The following is an 11,023-nucleotide window of genomic DNA, read 5'->3' as shown; positions in this document are numbered from 1 at the left end:
ATGTGTATTACTACGATCGAGATCCAACAAACCATTTTCATTGGGTGTATGACCATAGAAGGTTTTATTCATGTAAACAGAACAACAATTATTCTCTAACTTAAATGAATAACCGTATTGCAATAAACATGATCAAATCATATTTATGCTCAACGCAAACAGCAAATAACACTTATTTAGGTTCAACACTAATCCCGAAAGTATAGGGAGTGTGCGATGATGATAATATCAATCTTGGAACCACTTCCAACAGACATCGTCACTTCACCCTTAACTAGTCTCTGTTCATTCTGCAACTCCCGTTTCGAGTTACTAATCTTAGCAACTGAACTACTATCAAATACTGAGGGGTTGCTATAAACACTAGTAAAGTACACATTAATAACATGTATATCAAAAATACCTTTGTTCACTTTGCCATCCTTCTTATCCGCCAAATACTTGGGGCAGTTTCACTTCCAGTGACCAGTCCTTTTGCAGTAGAAGCACTCAGTCTCTGGCTTAGGTCCAGACTTGGGTTTCTTCACTTGAGCAGCAACTTGCTTGCCGTTCTTCTTTGAAGTTCCTCTTCTTCCCTTTGCCCTTTTCTTGAAACTAGTGGTCTTGTCAACCATCAACACTTGATGCTTTTCTTGATTTCTACCTTCGTCGATTTCAGTATCACGAAGAGCTTGGGAATCGTTTCCGTTATCCCTTGCATATTATAGTTCATCACGAAGTTCTGGTAACTTGGTGATAGTGACTAGAGAACTCTGTCAATCACTATCTTATCTGGAAGATTAACTCCCACTTGATTCAAGTGATTGTAGTACTCAGACATTCTGAGCACATGCTCACTAGCTGAGCAATTCTCCTCCATCTTGTAGGCAAAGTATTTTTCAAAGGTCTTCATACCTTTTGACATGGGCATGAGTCTGAAATACTAATTTCAACTCTTGGAACATCTCATATGCTCCGTGGCGTTCAAAACGTCTTTGAAGCCCCGATTCTAAGCCGTAAAGCATGGTGCACTAAACTATCAAGTAGTCATCATATCGAGCTTTGCCAAACGTTCATAACGTCTGCATTGCTCCTGCAATAGGTCTGTCACCTAGCGGTGCATCAAGGACATAATTCTTCTGTGCAGCAATGAGGATAATCCTCAGATCACGGATCCAATCCGCATCATTGCTACTAACATCTTTCAACTTAGTTTTCTCTAGGAACATATCAAAAATAAAATAGGGGAGCTAAACGCGAGCTATTGATCTACAACATAGATATGCTAATACTACCAGGACTAAGTTCATGATAAATTAAAGTTCAATTAATCATATTACTTAAGAACTCCCACTTAGATAGACATCCCTCTAATCATCTAAGTGATCACGTGATCCAAATCAACTAAACCATGTCCGATCATCACGTGAGATGGAGTAGTTTTCGATGGTGAACATCACTATGTTGATCATATCTACTATATGATTGACGCTCGACCTTTCGGTCTCCAGTGTTTCGAGGCCATATCTGCATATGCTAGGCTCGTCAAGTTTAACCCGAGTATTCTGCGTGTGCAAAACTGTCTTACACCCGTTGTAGATGAACGTTGAGCTTATCACACCCAATCATCACGTAGTGTCTCGGCACGATGAACTTTGGCAACGGTGCATACTCAGGGAGAACACTTGTACCTTGAAATTTAGTGAGAGATCATCTTATAATGCTATCATCGATCTAAGCAAAATAAAATGCATAAAGGATAAACATCACATGCAATCAATATAAGTGATATGATATGCCCATCATCATCTTGTGCCTGTGATCTCCATCTCCAAAGCACCGTCATGATCACCATCGTCACCGGTGCGACACCTTGATCTCCATCGTAGCATTGTTGTCGTCTCGCCAACTATTGCTTCTATGACTATCGCTACCACTTAGTGATAAAGTAAAGCAATTACAGGGCGATTGCATTGCATACAATAAAGCGAGAACCATATGGCTCCTGCCAGTTGCCAATAACTCCATTACAAAACATGATCATCTCATACAATAAAATATAGCATCATGTCTGGAACATATCACATCCCAACATGCTCTGCAAAAACAAGTTAGACGTCCTCTACTTTGTTGTTGCAAGTTTTACGTGGCTGCTACGGGCTGAGCAAGAACCGTTCTTACCTACGGATCAAAACCACAATGATAGTTCGTCAAGTTAGTGCTGTTTTAACCTTCTCAAGGACCGGGCGTAGTCACACTCGGTTCAACTAAAGTTGGAGAAACTGACACCCACCAGCCACCTGTGTGCAAAGCACGTCGGTAGAACCAGTCTCGCGTAAGCATACGCATAATGTCGGTCCGGGCCGCTTCATCCAACAATACCGCCGAACCAAAGTATGACATGCTGGTAAGCAGTATGACTTGTATCGCCCACAACTCACTTGTGTTGTACTCGTGCATATAACATCTACGCATAAACCTATCTCGGATGCCACTGTTGGGGAACGTAGTAATTTCAAAAAAATTCCTACGCACACACAGGATCATGGTGATGCATATCAACGAGAGGGGAGAGTGTGTCCACGTACCCTCGTAGATCGAAAGCGGAAGCGTTAGCACAACGCGGTTGATGTAGTCCTACGTCTTCATGATCCGACCGATCCAAGTACCGAACGCACGGCACCTCCGAGTTCAGCACACGTTCAACTCGATGACGTCCCGCGGGCTCCGATCCAGCAGAGCTTCGCCGGAGAGTTTCGTCAGCACGACGGCGTGATGACGGTGATGATGTTGCTACCGACGCAGGGCTTCGCCTAAGCACTGCTACGATATGATCGAGGTGGATTATGGTGGAGGGGGGCACCACAGACGGTTGGGGGAGATCAACTGATCAACTTGTGTGTCTATGGGGTGCTCCCTCCCCCGTATATAAAGGAGTGGAGGAGGGGGAGGGCCGGCCCTCTCTATGGTGCACCCTAGGGGAGTCCTACTCCCACTGGGAGTAGGATTCCCCCTTTCCTAGTAGAACTAGGAGCCCTTCCAAGTAGTAGGAGTAGAAGAGAAGGAAAGGGAAAAGAGAAGAGAAGGAAGGAGGGGGCGCCGCCCCTCCCCCTAGTCCAATTCGGACTAAGCCTTGGGGGGACGCGCAGCCTCCCCTCTCTCTTTCCCCTAAAGCCCAATAAGGCCCATATACTCCCCGGCAAATTCCCGTAACTCTCCAGTACTCCGAAAAATACCCGAATCACTCGGAACCTTTCCGATGTCCGAATATAGTCGTCCAATATATCGATCTTTACGTCTCGACCATTTAGAGACTCCTCGTCATGTCCCCGATCTCATCCGGGACTCCGAACTACCTTCGGTACATCAAAACACATAAACTCATATTACCGATCGTCACCGAACTTTAAGCGTGCGGACCCTACGGGTTCGAGAACTATGTAGACATGACCGAGACATGTTTCTGGTCAATAACCAATAGCGGAACCTGGATGCTCATATTGGCTCCTACATATTCTACGAAGATCTTTATCGGTCAAACCGCATAACAACATACGTTGTTCCCTTTGTCATCGGTATGTTACTTGCCCGAGATTCGATCGTCGGTATCTCAATACCTAGTTCAATCTCGTTACCGGCAAGTCTCTTTACTCGCTCCGTCATGCATCATGCCGCAACTAACTCATTAGTTACAATGCTTGCAAGGCTTATAGTGATGTGCATTACCGAGAGGGCCTAGAGATACCTCTCCGACAATCAGAGTGACAAATCCTAATCTCGATATATGCCAACCCAACAAATACCTTCGGAGACACCTGTAGAGCACCTTTATAATCACCCAGTTACGTTGCGACGTTTGGTAGCACACAAAGTGTTCTTCTGGTATTCGGGATTTGCATAGTCTCGTAGTCATAGGAACATGTATAAGTCACGAAGATAGCAATAACAACATACTAAACGATCAAGTGCTAGGCTAACGGAATGGGTCATGTCAATCACATCATTCTCTAATGATGTGATCCCGTTAATCAAATGACAACTCATGTCTATGGCTAGGAAACTTAACCATCTTTGATTCAACGAGCTAGTCAAGTAGAGGCATATTAGTGACACTCAGTTTGTCTATGTATGCACACATGTATTATGTTTCCGGTTAATACAATTTTAGCATGAATAATAAACATTTATCATGATATAAGGAAATAAATAATAACTTTATTATTGCCTCTAGGGCATATTTCCTTCACCCTCCGTAGACTCGCGCAGCCATTACCCTTCGTGGGTTGAAGTCTCCATCAACGTGGATGTACGATAGCACCACCTATCGGGACCATAGAAAAAATCTTCGTGTGTCCAATTGCATTTGCACACTCCAATCCCATCCCTTTACATTCTTGCAACTTGCATGCTTTACTTTCCGTTGCTCATATACTCTTGTCATGCTTGCTTGATATGTATTGTGAATGTTTAAACTTGTGCTAAAACTCCACCTTAACTTGAAGAAATTAAAAACTGCTACTTTTCTTTGTTGAGGGTCTAATCACCCCCCTCTAGACACCTCTTCTCGATCCTTTCAATTGCTATCAGAGCATTGGTCTCCATTGCTTTGGTTTAAACACCATTGGAGGAAGATGGATGAGTCTACGTTGGGGAGTCTTAGACGTAGAGTGCCTATACTTGATGGAGAGTTCTTTCATGAATGGAAAATTGAGATGCTTGAGATTTTCAATGAATATCATTTGAACAAGTACATTACTAGCCCTTGTGCACCCCATGTTCATTCTTTGCATCCTACCCTTGATGAGTCTATTGACATGATTCGCAACCTTAGAACCATCAATCTTATTACTAGAGGTTTGCCTAGAAATTTGTTTGGTTGCTTGCCTACTCTTGATTGTGCCTACACTATATGGAGATTTCTTGAGGAACGATTTCCAAACTATTCCTTGCAAAACTTAGATGAGATTCTTCACAAGTCTATTGCTTTGAGTAAGATGAATTCCATTGGTCCTAAGTTTGGTGATTGTCTATTTGAGCTTACTAACCTCATGCGTGCCAAAGGAGATGTTGGAATCATTACCAATATCATCTCCGAAGCCATTAGAATTCATAAAGATGAACATTGTGATGATCATTTATCTAATGAATCACTCTCTCTAGGAATTGATCCATCACATGACGATGTTGAACATGGATACTATGATGAGGATGATGATAGTGACTTTGATCTCGATGAGTCTATGAGACACTTTGGTCTTATGGCTAATCTTCGAGGCTACATGGCTGGAGGAAAGGAATGGGTTCTTGATAGTGGATGTACCGATCACATGACCGGAGACAAGGATATGTTTCGTGAGCTAGCTGAAAATGACGGCCCTCGAAAGTATGCCACCTTTGGTGATAACTCAAAGGGTAAGGTGGTTGGCCTTGGTAAGGTGGCCATCTCACATGATAGCTCCATACAAAATGTTATGCTTGTTGAATCTCTTGGCTATAATTTATTTTCCGTATCTAGACTTGCTGACTTTGGCTTCAATGTCCTATTTACTGAAGTAGATTGCCAAGTGTTTCATAGAAATAATCATAAAATGGTCTTTACCGGTATACGTAGAGGTGATCTATATATTGTTGATTTCACTAAAAAGGCTCAACCTAGAACTTGCTTAATTGCTAAATCTTCCAAAGGCTGGTTGTGGCATAGAAGGTTAGGTCATGTGGGCATGCGAAACCTTGATAAGCTTATTGATGTTATATTTGACAAGGATAGATTGTGCAGTGCTTGTCAAGCAGGAAAACAAGTCGGAGGAAGTCACCCCGTGAAGAACATCATGACCACGAGAAGACCGCTCGAGCTACTTCATATGGATCTCTTCGGTCCCAATGCCTATAAAAGTATCGGTGGAAGCTCATTTGGTCTAGTCATAATTGATGATTTTTCAAGATTTATGTGGGTGTTCATTCTTGATGATAAATCGCAGGTCCAAAAGATCTTCAAGAATTTCACTAGGAAGGCCCAAAATCAATTTGAAGTGAAGATTAAGAAGGTTCGCAGCGACAATGGAACGGAGTTCAAGAACGTAAATGTGGATATGTTTCTTGACGAAGAAGGGATTTCACATGAATTCTCGGCTACGTACACGCCTCAACAAAATGGAGTTGTTGAGAGGAAGAACCGGACTCTTATTGAGATGGCTAGAACGATGCTTGATGAGTACAGGATGCCAAAACACTTTTGGGCGGAAGAGGTTGAGACAGCTTGTCACGCAACACATCGCTTGTATCATCACAAGCTACTCGGCAGGATGGCATACGAGCTTCTCACCGGTAACAAACCCCAAGTTGGATACTTTCGAGTATTTGGCTCAAAGTATTACATTCTTGATAAGCATCGTCCTTCTAAATTTGCTCCTAAATCTCATGAGGGTTTCCTACTTGGTTATGGCTCAAACTCTCACACTTACCGTGTCTACAACAATTTCACCCGAAAGGTTGAAGAGACGGTAGAGGTGAAGTTTGATGAATCTAATGGCTCACAAGTTGAGCAATTGCCAATTGATGTAGGAGACAAAGACCCTTCGGAAGCAACCCAAGACTTGTCTATTGGCAAGATTCGTCCAACGGAGGTGAAGGAGAGTACCTCGTCCATCCAAGTGGAAGCTTCTACCTCACGACAAGGTGAACCAAGAGTTGACATGGAAGCATCCACAAGTGGGACACGCCAAGATGAAGAAAACGAGGAAGTACACCAAGACGAACCTCATCAACCTCCTTCTCCACCTTGACAAGAGAACGACAACGTCAACAACGAAGAAGGCCAAGAATAAGAACAAGATGATGAAGAAGATGTTCCACCCTGACCCAAGCAAAAGCTCTCATGAGTTCGAGCAAGAGTTTCACGAGACCATCCCGTTGAACAAATCTTCAATGATATCCAAACCGGGAGAATCACTCGCTCTAAAACTCGTTTGGCTAATTTTTGTGATCATTATTCATTCATATCTAGCATTGAACCTATGAAGGTTGAAGAAGCATTGGAAGATATGGATTGGACAAATGCCATGCATGAAGAGCTACACAACTTTGAGAGAAACCAAGTGTGGACATTGGTCGAGAAGCCCAACAACGACCACAACATCATCGGTACCAAATGGGTGTTTCGCAACAAGCAAGACGAACATGGACAAGTCGTTCGCAACAAAGCACGTCTCGTCGCCCAAGGCTATACTCAAGTCAAAGGTATGGACTATGGTGATACATATGCCCCCGTTGCTAGACTTGAGTCCATCCGCATCTTACTTGCCTATGCTAATCACCCTGATATTACCTTGTACCAAATGGACATTAAAAGTGCTTTTCTAAATGGTGAAATTGAGGAGGAAGTTTATGTTAAACAACCTCCCGGCTTTGTTAATCCTAAGAAACCCGACCATGTTTACAAACTTCACAAAGCTCTTTATGGTCTTAAACAAGCTCCTAGAGCGTGGTATAAATGCTTGACCAAGTTCCTTATTGAAAAAGGCTTTGAGATTGGAAAAATTGATTCTACTCTTTTTACTAAAGGGGTTAATGGTGAATTATTTGTGTGCCAAATTTATGTTGATGATATCATATTTGGTTCGACTAACCCTCATTTTAGTGAAAAGTTTGGAAAGCTAATGTCGAGAAGTTTGAGATGTCTATGATGAGTGAACTCAAGTTCTTTCTTGGTTTGCAAATCAAGCAAACTAAGGAGGGTACCTTTGTTTCTCAAACAAAGTATACCAAGGACTTATTCAAGAAGTTCAACATGCAAGAATGCAAAGGTATGAATACACCCATGCCTACTTGTGGACATCTTGACTTGACTAAGGATGGCAAACCGGTTGACCAAAAGGTTTACCGCTCTATGATTGGTTCATTGTTATATCTATGTGCCTCCCATCCCGATATTATGCTAAGTGTGTGCATGTGTGCACGATATCAAGCGGCCCCCAAAGAATGTCATCTTAAGGCTGTGAAAAGGATAGTGAGATACTTAATTCATACACCAAATTTTGGCATTTGGTATCCTAAGAGGTCCTCTTTTGATCTTGTTGGCTACTCCGACTCGGACTATGCTGGTGACAAGGTTGATAGAAAGTCCACTTCGGGTACTTGTCAATTTCTTGGTAGATCTCTTGTGTCTTGGTCCTCCAAGAAACAAAACTCGGTATCCTTATCCACCGCCGAAGCGGAATACATTGCCGCCGGTTCATGTTGTGCTCAATTACTTTGGATGACCCAAACTCTTAAAGATTATGGGATCAATGTGAAACATGTTCCATTGCTTGTGACAATGAAAGTGCTATTAAGATTGCTCACAATCCCGTGCAACATTCTCGAACTAAGCATATTGAAGTTCATCATCATTTCATTCGAGATCATGTTGCTAAAGGGGGCATTGATCTTAAGCATGTTTGTACCAATAAGCAATTGGCAGATATATTCACCAAACCGGTTGATGAGAACATATTTTGCCGTTTGAGAGGTGAATTGAACATCATTGATGCCTTAAACTTGGAGTAGAAACTCCATTTGGATACATGCAAGGCATGAGCTTTTGACTAATACTTGATATTTCTCTTATGATGATGATCATATGTCTTGGATATATTTGCACCCTTGCATGCTGTCTAACCCTTGTAGGTACTTGGATGAATCTAAATCTATGAGATTGCAAATCACTCACATCTTGAGCAATCTCTACATCACCAAGTCTCTACAACATGGTGGTTGAAGATAAGGAAGCACCTTTCAACATATCCTTTGACAAATTCTATATATCAAATTTCATTTGGTATCAAATATCATGATTGTCATTTTGGATACACAAGTGCTCTTCCTTGCAAGACTAACCCATGTAGGTAGATGAACTCAAACCACAAGTGGTGCTCCCAACTCTTGATGTGCTACATCAACCTTGAGCATCCCACACAAGTTCAAATACATGATCAAGATCAACACCACCACCCAAGGTATGTTATTCCATCTTAAAGAAGCTTTACCCCAAGTCATGGGTCAAAGCAGCTCAACAAGATGTGAATACATCAAAATGATTAAACGAGAAATGGAAACCCTTTTTGAGCTTAAACGATGAGTATGACCTACGATCAAGTGTTCTCACTTGACTCCGCAGTCAATATACTCTAACATGCGTGACTTTGTTGCCGACCAATTCTAGATGAAGTTCTCTAGTGTTCTTCTGAGTTCTTGCATTTGTCTCTTGCATATTTGTTCCCCTTCTTTAATAAAAAACTCCATCTAGATTTCTTTATTTTCTCTATTCGTTTCTGCATTCCCTGCATCCAATTCGTTGCAACTCTTTCAGTTAATTCCTTGCAAATCTTTGTGAGATCTTATTTGCCTAAGTGAGCTGAGATGACAATTGTCTTTTCTCTATGTTGATCTCGGACTCACCAATTTGTTTCTTTCGGTCAAACTGAACAATTTCGGTGCCACTGAAGAAAACAACTCGGTGTTACCGATTTCAATGCTGAGCAGACACTTTGCCATTTGCATCCTGCATATTTGTTCCAGCTCCACTCAATGATTCTTGTCCTCTACCTGCATCACATGCTGCATGCTGATTTGTCATGTGACTCAAGGACCAAACCTATTCGACTCACACTCCAGAAGACCCCTTCTTGGAAATTGATGTCAAAGGGGGAGAGAGAGATCACATCAAAGCTTGATCACATCAATGGGAGAGAGAGACCCCAGATGCTTGGTATTCAAGAGGAGAGAAGTCACATGTCTTTAAGAGGGGAAAAGACATGTTAGTATGTGTTATGATTGTTTTGCTCTGATTTTCTTGTGTTGCTCTGAATTTCTTTTCCCTACCTTCTCCCATTATCACATATAAGATTCAGGGGGAGAAAGACATCTAAGGGAAGGAAATCTTCGAATTCATTGCATATCTTTACCTTTTGGGGACATGTCTATATCCAATAGAGTACCTTGTACTCACTCTCTACATGTCATCCCAATCTTGGTACTCTTGTGGTTTGCTGTTTGCTCTGTTTAGTAGATGTTTCTGTGTTATCTAACCTTGTTTACTCAGGTTCATCTCTTTCAAAGTCAGCTCAAGACCACAAGGTAAGTATATGCATCACACTCATGTGCATGATGATCTCTTGCTGGTGTACATATTGTTTGCAAGAAGGACTCATGAACATGAAGGTATAATTCCTATATCTACATCATTTGCTCTGATGCATATAACCAAGATACATGTAACTCATTGCTTGCTCTGTCATGCTTATGCATTCACATGCTCTTATACTTCATATTCACATGATTGCATACATGTAGGGGGAGCCTATGCATGTTACATGTCTTTCCAAAGCTTTACTTGTTAGTCTTCATATATTTATCTAAAGCTTTGATGTATATTGTCGTCAATTACCAAAAAGGGGAATATTGAAAGCACAAGTGCTCCCTGGGTGATTTTGGTAATTAATGTCAACATATCTCTTGTTGGACTAATACTTTTATCTAGTATATTTCACATGAGTTCAACAGTGGAGTGGCATGGACAAGAGGATGTGGAACCCCTTCAAGATGCTAAGGACAGAAGATTGGCAAAAGCTCAAAAAGCTCAAGACTCTACATTTTCATTTTAGTGATCCAAGATCACATTGAGTTCATAGGAAAAGCCAATATTATTAAAAGGGGATGAGGTGTTGCTTAATGGCTTGCTTGCTCAAAGTGCTTAGTGATATGTTGCAAAGCCCTCAACCACTTTCTCATTTCCACATATGTCCTAAACCTAAAGTCAAACTCGGCCCCACCGATTTGATCTACCCGGCACCACCGAGTTCACTTGACATAGCCACTACCAGAAACCCTAATCAGTTCGGTCTCACCGATGGGATCTCGGTCTCACCGAGATGGGCTTGTCTAACATCCCAAATTTTCAATTTGGAATGTTATAAATAGGTCATTCATGCATATCATATTTTATTGCATTTTGCTTTGCGATCCTAGAAAATCCTAAGCAACTCAAGGACCCACGGAGAGAGTTGGG

Source organism: Triticum aestivum, chromosome 7D (genome assembly GCF_018294505.1).
Source record: "Triticum aestivum cultivar Chinese Spring chromosome 7D, IWGSC CS RefSeq v2.1, whole genome shotgun sequence".
Taxonomy (NCBI): Eukaryota; Viridiplantae; Streptophyta; class Magnoliopsida; order Poales; family Poaceae; genus Triticum; species Triticum aestivum.
This window is presented reverse-complemented; position numbering follows the sequence as displayed.